Source organism: Haematobia irritans, chromosome 4 (assembly GCF_050003625.1).
Source record: "Haematobia irritans isolate KBUSLIRL chromosome 4, ASM5000362v1, whole genome shotgun sequence".
NCBI classification, from domain to species: domain Eukaryota; kingdom Metazoa; phylum Arthropoda; class Insecta; order Diptera; family Muscidae; genus Haematobia; species Haematobia irritans.
The window spans coordinates 180,158,047-180,171,716 of NC_134400.1; the positions used below are offsets into that span (position 1 = coordinate 180,158,047).

Here is a 13,670-nt window from a genome sequence, read left to right on the forward strand (position 1 = left end):
TGGCACAAGTAGTTGTAATTGATGTAGGTCGGATGGTATTGCATATCGGTCCACTTTTACGATTCTCTAAGAGAAGCAAGTTTCATCCGATCCGGCTGAAATTTTGTACATGGTGTTAGTATACGGTCTCTAACAACCATGCAAAAATTGGTCCACATCGGTCAATAATTATATATAGCCCCCATATAAACCGATCCCACGATTTGGCTTGCGGAGCCTCTAAGAGAAGCAAATTTCACCCGATCCGGTTGAAATTTGGTACGTGGTGTTAATAGATGGTCTCTAACAACCGTGCCAGAATTGGTCCATATCGTTCCATAATTATATATAGCCCCAATTAAAACTTACCCCAGATTTTACCTCCGGAGCCTCTTTTTGTTTCTATAGAAAATTTTTTTCAGAATTGCATTTTTGTAGAAAATTTTGTCAAAATTGTATTTCTATTGGAAATTTACACAGTTGGAAAGGAATATTTTGCATGATCTTCCAAAATATCAAGAATTCTACCAAACAGTAAAAGATCTGCCATTTTGGGTAGAATCGTGTTCATAATTGTATATATGTTAGCACCCATATAAATGCTGGCTTTATAATTACAAAAAGTGCATATCGCTTCGTAATTAAGTTCATATCGCTTCGTATTTATTTCTTAAACTTCCCTGTATATACCGGTCAACAACTGAAATGTATTTAAAGGGTGATATGGTCAAAATTTGGTCAATATAAACTTGACGTATTTCTTTCAATTTTGCATTTAAAAATCTGAACACCCCTCATTTTGAAGGTGTGTGTGTGTGTAGAGTGTTGCTCCTATTTTGATTTTGGAATTCACTCTTCAGTTGTCAAAATGCCGTCCAAGCAAAAAGAGCAGCGTATCAGAATTTTGCTCGCGCATCGCGAAAATCCGAGCTACTCGCACGCAAAATCGCTAAAAGTTGCCAAATCAACCGTTACAAATGTAATTAAAGTGTTTGGGGAACGTTTGTCGACAGCCAGGAAGTCTGGATCAGGGGGAAATCGAAAACCGGGAGCCGCTGAGACGACAAAGAGAGTTGCCGGTAGTTTCAAGCGAAACCCTAACCTCTCTCTCCGAGATGCCGCAACTAAGCTGGGTGTATCGTCTACAACCTTGCATCGAGCCAAAAAACGAGCCGGACTATCGACTTACAAGAAGGTAGTGACTCCAAATCGCGATGATAAACAAAATACGACGGCCAAAGCGCGATCCCGGAGGCTGTACACGACGATGCTGACGAAGTTTGACTGCATGGTAATGGACGGCGAAACCTACGTCAAAGTCGACTACAAGCAGCTTCCGGGACAGGAGTTTTATACGGCAAAAGGAAGGGGAAAGATAGCAGATATTTTCAAGCACATAAAACTGTCAAAGTTCGCAAAGAAATATCTGGTTTGGCAAGCCATCTGTACCTGTGGCTTGAAAAGCAGCATTTTCATAGCTTCCGGGACTGTCAACCAAGAAATTTACGTGAAAGAGTGTTTGAATAAACGTCTGCTGCCTTTCCTGAAGAAACACGGTTGTTCCGTACTGTTTTGGCCGGATTTGGCATCTTGCCATTACGGTAAAAAGGCCATGGAGTGGTACGCCGCCAACAACGTGCAGGTGGTTCCCAAGGAGAAGAACCCTCCCAGCACGTCAGAGCTCCGCCCAATTGAGAAATACTGGGCTATTGTCAAGCGGAACCTAAAGAAGACCAAAAAACTGCTAAGGACGAGCAGCAGTTCAAGGCAAACTGGCATTCTGCGGCGAAGAAGATGGACAAGGTGGCTGTACAAAATCTGATGGCAGGTGTCAAGCGTGAGGCCCGGCAATTCGGATTTGGAAAAGCGAAAGCCTAACTGAATATTTTTCCTGAATTTTATACTAATTGAACTTGAAAAAGAAATTTAATTTGTTTTTTTAAATAAACAATTTCACAGATTTACACGCGTTTTCCCTTGACCAAATTTTGACCGTATCACCCTTTAATCGGCCTTTGTTTTGCCAAATATATATCCCGCATGGACTAACTTACAATTTAGAAGATGATGTTAACAAGTTCTAATATGCCTTGTCATCGGCCGCAACACAAGTAATTGGATTGTGGATGACAGTCTTTCGCAGAAGTTTCTACGCAATCTATGGTGGAGGGTACATAAGATTCGTCCTGGCCGAACTTACGGCCGTATATACTTGTTTTTTTTTTTTTTTTCCCTGAATTTTATACTAATTGAACTTGAAAAAGAAATTTAATTTGTTTTTTTAAATAAACAATTTCACAGATTTACACGCGTTTTCCCTTGACCAAATTTTGACCGTATCACCCTTTAATCGGCCTTTGTTTTGCCAAATATATATCCCGCATGGACTAACTTACAATTTAGAAGATGATGTTAACAAGTTCTAATATGCCTTGTCATCGGCCGCAACACAAGTAATTGGATTGTGGATGACAGTCTTTCGCAGAAGTTTCTACGCAATCTATGGTGGAGGGTACATAAGATTCGTCCTGGCCGAACTTACGGCCGTATATACTTGTTTTTTTTTTTTTTTTTTTTGAGGTTGATTTCGCCTTCACAGTTGTGGCCGTGTTTCCTAGGGCCCATTTCCATACCACCGATGTAGGCCCTAGATTTTAAAAAATAAAAAAAAAATAATAAGCTGATTAGTCGATATTGACGATTGTAAAGAGTAGACTTCGAGAACAACTCGATCAGTTGAAAACATTTATTATCAACGTTTCTCTATCTCTGGTAGTTACAAGCGAAAACCAAGTAGACAAATTTTAATATCGGGATTGTAGTGATTTAATCAAATAAAAACACTCTTAATCTTCAGTACTGCAAGAAAAAAAGGAAAAGCCGATTAGTCGTTATGGAAGATTATAAAAGTCAACGTTTTTGTTTCCTTGGGATTTTAAACTTTGTGTTTTTACATCTGGCCTGTCCTCAAACCAAAATACTCTTAATTTTGATATGAATTAAATTATCTTACTATTTCTTATGGATTTTTCGGTGAGCGTATATTAAATTTGGTATACTCAAATGACATGTTTTTTTTTCAACTCCCATGTATGTATGGCCTACCTCAAGGCAACGGAAAATCTTTTTAAGCAACTTATAAAACACCGGGTTCCGTGTATTCCCATAATAGCTTGTGAAAAAAGTATGTATGTATGAATGAATGTGTATGGGCTAGTATTCAATGCATAATAAACTTTTGAGGATGTTTGACAAGGAAATTTTTATTTCCGTTGCATTTTTATACTCACTTTCACCGACATAAGATAACGACGAAAAAGCGGAAGGAAGGATAAAAAACACCCTCATCGTTAGTAAATCTGGAAATGAAAGAATTTTCCATTTGGAGGGAAAAGCGCCAAAGCCCATTCAAGGCAAAAAAAGAAAACGAAAACAAGACTCCTATAAACAAATGATCTCTACTACAAAGATATATACAGAGACTTGGCTCCTTTCATCATCACCATCTGCAACATCATATTTGCCGTTGTCAATGGCTTTAGCACCCATCTTCACTTTTGTTAAGCACTTGAGATATATATATATATATATTTTTTTTTAATAATATTTTTTAAAGTAATAAATTCGTGCATGAACAATCTGATAAGCCACAAAGTGATGATTATCTTTGAGGTATATTCATGTGTAGAGTAGAGAAAAACAGACTCTATTGATGTAGTATAAGAGGGAAAGGAACCATCAGACTTTTTCGTACATTTTTACATAGAGCCTTAAATTCTCTAAACATTGTGTGAAACTGAAATAATTGCAAATGAGGAGAGTGAGGTGAATAAGTGAAACAAAAAATTTCATATATGTATCTCATAATTTTAGTAATGAGTATGGGAAATTGTTTACTCTTTATATGATAAGTGGGAATTATTGAAGCAGTAAAAACGAAAATACTTTATTGCCCTGAGCTTGGCTTCAATGTTTTCTCGTGGAAAAGATAATGAGATATTATCAAAGATGAAATGATGAAAAGGCGGTGTGACATTGTAATATGATAAGGTATTCGTTCTTCATTCACCTGCAAGCGTTGTTCTTTTTTCCGTTCATGGGAGCGTATGGTTTATGGTGACTTATGGCTTTGCGGAACGTATACGCATCAATGTTCTTTCACACAAATGCCAAATGGTTTGATGGTAAAAACTAGAGGTCTGCATCGAAAAACTTTTCACTCATACACTCTCTTTCTCTCAGATCGCAAGCAGTGAAGTAAAGAGAACACTTGCTTATCAAATACCAACGATTACTTATCCGAAACAATATGTGTTCCGAAATAAAGGAACAATAACAAGTAAGGAAAGTCAAAAGTCGGGCGGGGCCGACTATATTATACCCTGCACCACTTTGTAAATCTACATTTTCGATATTATATCAACTCCGTCAAATGTGTTGGGTGCTATATATAAAGGTTTTTGTCCCAAATACATACATTTAAATCTGACTCCATCTGAACAAAATTTATAATCTGTAGACTTAAAATTTAAGTCGGCTAATGCCCTGGGATGGTACACTATGTGAGTAAAAAAACAAGTATATACAGCACTAAGTTCGACCGGGCCGAATCTTAAATACCCACCACCATGAACCAAATATTAGGGTTTCCTTTGAAATTTCAGGAGGACTTGAGGACACTTCCCGAAGATAAATTTAAAGATTTCACCTATGAGGACTATATCAGATTCTGGATTTATAAGAACCATTTTTGTTTGAGTTTTAGAGGAATCATTAACATCTCTTGTAAGTGTGCAAGAAAATTATAAAATAACGTCTTGATTTGATATCTTAAATCTGCAGAAGTAAAATCTGGAAATTTTACATTGAGTTTCAAGCAATTTTCATGATCAGTGCGCCTTCTACACCCTCAAGAAGTGAAGTCGGTCTATATGAAGGCATTACCAAATGGGCCGATAAAAACTTAATCCGATACACGTTTTTGTGAGCCTAAAATACCAGAATATTTACAATTTCAGGCAAATCAGATAAAAAGTACGGTTTTTTATGGGGGCTATACTAAAATATGGACCGATACTCACCGTTTTCGGAACACCTCTTTATGACCCGCAAATACCTCTAGATTTCCAATTTCAGGCAAATACGATAAGAACTTCGGATTCTAGAAGCCCAAGAAGTAAATTCAGGAAATCGGTCTATATGGGGGCTATACCAAAATATGGACCGATACTCACCAGTTTCGGCACACCTCTTTATGACCCGAAAATACCTCTAGATTTCCAATTTCAGGCAAATAGGATAAGAACTTCGGATTCTAGAAGCCCAAGAAGTAAAATCAGGATATCGGTCTATATGGGGGCTATACCAAAATATGGACCGATACTCACCATTTTCGGCACACCTCTTTATGACCCGAAAATACCTCTAGATTTCCAATTTCAGGCAAATAGGATAAGAACTTCGGATTCTAGAAGCCCAAGAAGTAAAATCAGGAAATCGGTCTATATGGGGGCTATACCAAAATATGGACCGATACTCACCATTTTCGGCACACCTCTTTATGACCCGAAAATACCTCTAGATTTCCAATTTCAGGCAAATAGGATAAGAACTTCGGATTCTAGAAGCCCAAGAAGTAAAATCAGGAAATCGGTCTATATGGGGGCTATACCAAAATATGGACCGATACTCACCAGTTTCGGCACACCTCTTTATGACCCGAAAATACCTCTAGATTTCCAATTTCAGGCAAATAGGATAAAAACTTCGGATTCTAGAAGCCCAAGAAGAAAAATCGGGAGATCGGTCGGGGGCTATACCAAAACATGGACCGATACTCACCATTTTTGGCACACCTCTTTATGGTCATAAAATACTCTAGATTTCAAATTTCAGGCAAATTGGATAAAAACTACGATTTCTATAAGCCCAAGACCCCAAATCGGGAGGTCGGTTTATATGGGGACCATACCAAAACATGGACCGATACTCACAATTTTTGGCACACCTCTATAACATACTTATTGTTCTCCTGGTGCCAAATTTCAAGCAAATCAGGGTACAACTCTGGCTTCTGGGTCCATATAAGTGCATATCGGGCGAAAGATATATATGGGAGCTATATCTAAATCTGAACCGATTTCTTCGAAAATTCTATTCTGACCCAAAACAGGATTTTGTGCCAAATTTGAAGGCAATTGGACTTAAACTGCGACCTAGACTTTGATCACAAAAATGTGTTCACAGACAGACGGACGGACGGACATACGGATATTGCTAGATCGACTCAGGGACCCACCCTGAGCATTATTGCCAAAGACACCATGTGTCTATCTCGTCTCCTTCTGGGTGTTGCAAACATATGCACTAACTTATAATACCCTGTTCCACAGTGTGGCGCCGGTTATAAAAATGTAAGTACTTGAGAAAGAGTACAACATGCATTCTGTTCACTTCACGTGGTACCACAAGTATTTCTCAGTTATGTACAAAGTAACACTTTCCATTGTTATTAATCATAGATATGTATGTATGTCACACACTTACCTTAACGTTAGCCGTTCTGTATAACAAGCCGAAAACATCCCAGTGGTAAAAATTCAAACCCCTTACCAAAAGATAGATTATGTTCTTGGAAATTTGAACTATTAAGTAAGTATGTTGTACGTAAATACACATATAGTTGACAATGCTACTACTTATACCTTAGCATAGAAAAATCTAACAGAATGTAATTCCATCAAAACTTAAACAAATAAAAGCTATTACTTAGTCATCCAGTTGGTTCGTAGTGGGACAACCAGTGCTTACGACTTCCACTTACTGCGTAAGGGGTCTGTAATTAGGAATAAAAAGTCAACGTTTCTAGGCAACGTTTCTAAGCAACATTGGTTTTTGTTCGCTCGTTTTTTACATTTTTTTCAGTTTTCTGAAAATGTTTTTCGGGCATAAATAAATTTTTATTGAGTTTTACATCTTTTCCAGATTATCAATTAATTTGTATTGAGTTGTACATCCTTTCCAGATATACACCTTTTCGTTCAGAAATTTAAAGCAATTTTCCTACGGCAATTAGCACCTTTCCAAGCCAGATTCAGGGAAGCCATGTGCCAGATTCAGGTAATATTTCTTATATGACTTTCTATTTGTATATTTATTGACTCATATAATCTTTTATTTCAGATGCTGTCAAGACGGAAGGATACACAGAAAAAGACTATATAGCGGGCATAGGAAGCCGGTCAAAAACGTCAAGGATCGTCATTTCCGCAAAGTTTGTGTGAAAAAAAAACAAAAATTTAATGAATAAATATATACTAGTTATTATAACAGAATTACATAGTATTAAATATTGCATTGAAGTATTATTACCATATTGATGTAGGTAGGATGGTATTGCAAATGGGCCATATCGGTCCACTTTTACGTATAGCCCCCATATAAACGGACCCCCAAATTTCGCTTGCAGACCCTCTAAGAGAAGCAAATTTCATCGGATCCGGCTGAAATTTGGTACATGGTGTTAGTATATGGTCTCTAACAACCATGCAAAAATTGGTCCACATCGGTCCATAATTATATATAGCCCCCATATAAACCGATCCCCCGATTTGGATTTCTGAGCCTCTAAGAGAAGCAAATTTCATCCGATCAGGCTGAAATTTGGTCCATTGTGTTAGTATATGGTCTTTAACAAACATGCAAATATTGGTCCACATCGGTCCATAATTATATATAGCCCCCATATAAACCTATCACCAGATTTGACCTCCGGAGCCTCTTGGAAGACCAAAATTCATCTGATTGAGTTGAAATTTGGTACGTGGTGTTAGTATATGGTATCCAACAACCATGCAAAAATTGGTTCACATCGGTCCATAATTATATATAGCTCCCATATAAACCTATCACCAGATTTGACCTCCGGAGCCTCTTGGAAGACCAAAATTCATCTGATTCAGTTGAAATTTGGTACGTGGTGTTAGTATATGGTATCCAACAACCATGCAGGAATTGGTTCATATTAGTCCATTATTATATATAGCCCCCATATAAACCGATCCCCAGATTTGACCTCTGGAGCCCCTTGAAAGAGCAAAATTCATCCGATTCGGTTGAAATCTGGTACGTGATGTTAGTATATGGTATCCAACAACCGTGCAGGAATTGGTTCATATTAGTCCATTATTATATATAGCCCCATATAAACCGATCCCCAGATTTGACCTCCGGTGCCTTTTGGAGAAGCAAAATTCATCCGATCTGGTTGAAATTTGGTACGTGTTGGTAGTATATGATATTTAACAACCATGCCAAAAGTGGTCCATATCAGTCCATGATCATAAATAGCCCCCATATAAACCGATCCCGAGATTTGGTTTTGGAGCCTCTTGGAGGAGCAAATTTCATCCGAGTGAGTTGAAATTTGATACATAGTGCTAGTATATGACCGTTAACAACCATGCCTAACTAGGTCCATATCGGTCTATAGTTATATATAGCCCTCAGATAAATCGATCCCCAATCACACAAAAATTGGTCCATATCAAGTGCATAATTCTATATAGCCCCCATATAAGCGACCCCCGTATTTCAATTGTGGCTCTCTACGTACTGTGCAAAAAGTCCATATCGATTCGTTATTATTTGTAGACTTAACTATACATAACATTTTTGTCTAATATATACCATGTATGGACTAGCTCACAATTTAGAAAACGATGTTAAGAAGTTTTAACATACCACAACCCAAGTAATTCGATTGTGAATGACAGTCTTTCGTAGAAGTTTCTACGCACTCCATGGTGGAGGGTACATAAGATTCGGCCTGGCCGAACTTACGGCCGTATATACTTGTTTTAATTTAATTGTCAAAAATCAAAAAATATGGGAAATAACAACAAATTTTAAAATCCGTTGATATTTTATCGAATTGGTTACTTTTGGCATGAATTATGGTCTTCGCACAGCCAACAACGCCATTACATGCTGAACGCAAGTGACTCTGCGGTATTTTTGACCTTTTCCTGCGAAGTGCCCTTTTGAGATGATCGACACTTTGGAATATTTTAGTGTCAACGTTACTTTCCAAAATACCTCAGTCGCAAAAGTCCAACCAATTGAGTTTCTGAGTTTGGTGGATATAATGCGGCGGAGATAATGCGAGGAACCTCCTTTTTAAGCCATTCTAGGTCGACACATGCTGAAATCGATGGTACTGAGTCCTGTTGGAATGTCCATGGACTGCGGTCGAAATGTTTGTCTGCCCAGGGTTTTAATACTGCAGGGCTCTAACAGTATTCACTTGTGGTTTTCGATCCAAATATAATCGCCCTATAACGCTTGAATTCCACTACGAATAACTTTCTTTCTGAATACAATATTCTTTTTTGCAAGATAGTAAACAATGAAATGAATTGTAACTGGGAGCCACCATGGTGCAATGGTTAGAATGCCCTCGTAGCATATATAGGGTCATGGGTTAAGCCCTAGTTTCGAACTAACACGAAAAAGTTTTTCAGCAGAAAAACTACATAATAAACAACAAATTAAATCGTTGTAAAATAACTCTAACGTAAAACTCTGTTATGGTCCAAAATATGTATCGGTCGATGGCCATATTACGCCAAAATAAGGTCATATTACGCGATCCTATTCCAAATTAACTCATAGTAATTCATCCTTATATGTAGACTATACATCAGAAATGACCGAATGACAGCAATATCTCACAAAAACAATTGATTTATATCGAGATACCAATACGCACTTCGGCATAAACCTGAATTAGTCAAAAATTATAAAAATTAAAACTTTTTACTAAATCAGTTACAAAAACGACCACGACTAAGATTTCAAATAAAGATTTTCCTAGATTCTCATCTACAGTTTCATTTTCTTATATAAAATTCTCCTAACATGGACTATTATAATTTTTAAGTAATTTTTCGCTCATATAGCAATTAGTCCTCCTCCTCCTCCTCCTCCTCTGGTTACATTAACTTAAACATGAGACAGAGAGTAATAAAATTCTGTGCTGACTTTCATGAAAGGCTGCGTCAAGCCGTATACACTCTTTACAGCCATATTAGTTGGAGGCAAAAAACAAAAAAAATTAATGACTGTCCGTGCCTTGGTTCATCATTCATCCATCAGCCAAGAACAAAATGAAGACCATTACGGCTTCACTCCATTGTCTCAGTGAATCCTTCATAAAGTTTTCTTTGCTAGTAGTTGGAAGTTATGGACGTATATACCATGCCAGCGGGTTGGATTATGCCATTGTTGCCAGTACTACTACTGCGAAACATAACAGCAACAATTCCTCTACTTTATGGGTTTTTTAAAACCCAATTAAACCCATACATCTACGACAACCCAAATATGGTAGAACATTTGCTTGCAAAGAACGGGCTATAGATTGTACCATGTCTGTTGTTTGGTAATTTTTTCCTTGTTATCCCATACTAAAACAAAAATTCATGACTGCATGAAGAAAATAATGATTTTATAAAACTGAATTGTATATGAGCAGATTAAACAGTTAATTTGAAGGGCCTTTTTAATTAGGCCTGAGAAGGGTTTTAGAGAAATTTAGCTTCCCAGCAAATAATACATCAGCAAAAGAGTTTAGTTGCGTTTTTTATACCCTCCACCATAGGATGGGGGTATATTAACTTTGTCATTCCGTTTGTAACACATCGAAATATTGCCCTAAGACCCCATAAAGTATATATATTCTGTGTCGTGGTGAAATTTTCAGTCGATCTAAGCATGTCCGTCCGTCCGTCTGTTGAAATCACGCTAACTTCCGAACGAAACAAGCTATGGACTTGAAACTTGGCACAAGTAGTTGTTATTGATGTAGGTCGGATGGTATTGCAAATGGGCCATATCGGTCCACTTTTACGTATAGCCCCCATATAAACGGACCCCAAATTTGGTTTGCGGGGACTCTAAGAGAAGCAAAATTCATCCAATCCGGCTGAAATTTGGTACATGGTGTTTGATATATGGTCTCTAACAACCATGAAAAAATTGGTCCACATCGGTCCGTAATTATTTATAGCCCCCATATAAACCGATCCCCAGATTTGGCTTGCGGAGCCTCAAAGAGAAGCAATTTTCATACAATCCGGCTGAAATTTGGTGCAAGGTGTTGGTATATGGTCTCTAACAACCATGCAAAAATTGGTCCACATCGATCCATAATTACCCAGCAAAAAATTTGGAAGTTCTTCCAAAGGCACAGCTTTAAAAGCACTTCCGGAAGATGCACTCCCAATGATGTTTTTTATTTAAACTACCCAGGAAGTTATTTTAATTCAATTTTTTATAACTTGTTTTTTTTTCATACTTCTAATGGGTAATTTTAACTTTTTTTGTTTCAAGTATGTTAAAAACAAAGTAAGAATTCATAAAATGGTTCAAATTATTTAAATTTTGTCGAAAACATGCTAAATCCAATCTGAAAAAATTGTGCATTTTTGAAAATATTTGAGGTCTAACGTTTCCGAGAAGCGTTAGAATCCATTAAAAATTATAAAAAATTAAAAAAAATGGCTTTTTGACAAAATATTACAGATTTTTTTAATTTGCATCCAAAATATTGAATTCGGAGCACACCTAAAGAAGTTATGCAAATTCAGTGCAACGGCTGTTGAAATGGAGGACTTCCGTCCTATGACAAGCCCATGTTGAATTCATCGCTTCTGCGTCAACTTTGCACCACTTCTGGATCCAAAAATAACATTTTCATTACTTTTTTGGCGACGCTTTTTTTGCTGGGTATATATAGCCCCCATATAAACCGATCCTCAGATTTGGCTTGCGGAGCCTCAAAGAGAAGCAAATTTCATACGATCCGGCTGAAATTTGGTACATGGTGTTGGTATATGGTCTCTAATGACCATAAAAAAATTGGTCAACATCGGTCCATAATTATATATAGCCCCCATATAAACCAATCACCAGATTTGACCTCCGAAGCCTCTTGGAAGACCAAAATTCATCTGATTCAGTTGAAATTTGGTACGTGATGTTAGTATATGGTATCCAACAACCATACAGGAGTTGGTTCATATCCGTCCATAATTATATATAGCCCCCATATAAACCGATCCCCAGATTTGACCTCCGGTGCCTTATGGAGAAGCAAAATTCATCCGATCTGGTTGAAATTTGGTACGTATTGGTAGAACGAGTATATGATATTTAACAGCCATGCCAAAAGTGGTCCATATCAGTCTATAATCATATATATAGCCCCCATATAAACCGATCCCGAGGTTTGGTTTTGGAGCCTCTTGAAGGAGCAAATTTCATACGAGTCAGTTTAAATGTGGTACATTGTACTAGTATATGGCCGTCAGTAACCATGCCTTACTAACGTAGGTCCATATCAGTCTATTGTTATATATAACCCTCAGATAAATCGATTACCAATCACACAAAAATTGATCTACATCAAGTTCATAATTGTATATAGCCCCCATATAAGCGACCCCCATATTTCAATTCTGGCTCTTTACGTACCATGCAAAAGTCCATATCGATTCGTAATTATTTGTAGACTTACCTAAACATACCTTTTTTGTCTAATATATACCACGTAGGGACTAACTCACAATTTAGAAAACGATGTTAAGGTGTTTTAAGATACCACAACCCAACTAATTCGATTGTGGATGACAGCCTTTCATAGAAGTTTCTACGCAATCCATGATAGGGGGTACGTAAGATTCGGCCTGGCCGAACTTACGGCCGTATATACTTGTTTTCTTATACATAATTTGCATTGTGTAACATTCAGCATATATTTTTGTATAAAATATTTTTCCATTTATATTCAAGAAAAAAAGTATAATTTGGAAAATCTTCTCAAAAGAACTTTCATGGAAGTGAAAAAACCAAATGGCACATGATCAAACCATCGCAGGAGTCCAATTTTAAATTTTATTTTATATTTATTGTTTTTGAGACACATAATTCACCGAAAGTGAAAAAATTTGATAAGCGATCACAGGATGTGCACTGAAAAAAATATTGTCGTGAGGTCAAAGATTTCATGTCTTTAAAATACGAATGCAAATTTTGCTTAGCATAGAAGAGCATTTCTCTCATATAAAGTGTTTTCCTTGTCTAAAAGTCGATAAACTTTTCAATGAAATCATATTGTCCTTATAATTAAGTGATTTCAGTTAAAAATGGGTATCATAACATAAAAGAAAAAATGTTTGGGCTACGGTCAACTTGACTTTAATAATTCAGAAAAATTCTTTAAATTTAATGGAATTGTCTTTAAATTTGTTGTGTTGTTGCATCTTGACTAGAAAGCAAAAAATCGGTTCAAATATAGGACATGTTTTTCAACACTTCATTTTGAAGACATTTTTTACTTGAAACATTGCATAATTTCTACTGGAAGTCGGGTCTTAATTTGGAAAATAAAGTTGTCGTTAACTCGTTTTTAAAGGACTTTAGTAGTATATGAAGAAAAAAAGCTGAAAAAATGAAAAATTAAAATTTGCTTCATAGAAGCAAGTACACAAATCCCAAATTTTAAAGAGAATTGGGTCTTAAAAGTATCGTTACTTTTATTTTCCGCTTCTTTGGCTCGGAATCAATACCAACATTTTTAAAGTAAAGACAAAATCTTTGGAACCGGGCATGCTTTTTTTTCAGTGTGGTTG

At 36.8% G+C, this 13,670-nt stretch overlaps 1 long non-coding RNA gene across 1 annotated transcript; it reads left to right on the forward strand.

Moving 5' to 3' along the window:
• Positions 1 to 6,898: 6,898 nt before the first annotated feature.
• On the forward strand, positions 6,899 to 7,313 carry LOC142234382 (uncharacterized). Its single transcript, XR_012721612.1, has 2 exons — positions 6,899 to 7,098; positions 7,162 to 7,313. It is a non-coding gene; the product is annotated as an uncharacterized LOC142234382 (long non-coding RNA).
• The last annotated feature ends 6,357 nt before the right edge of the window (positions 7,314 to 13,670 follow it).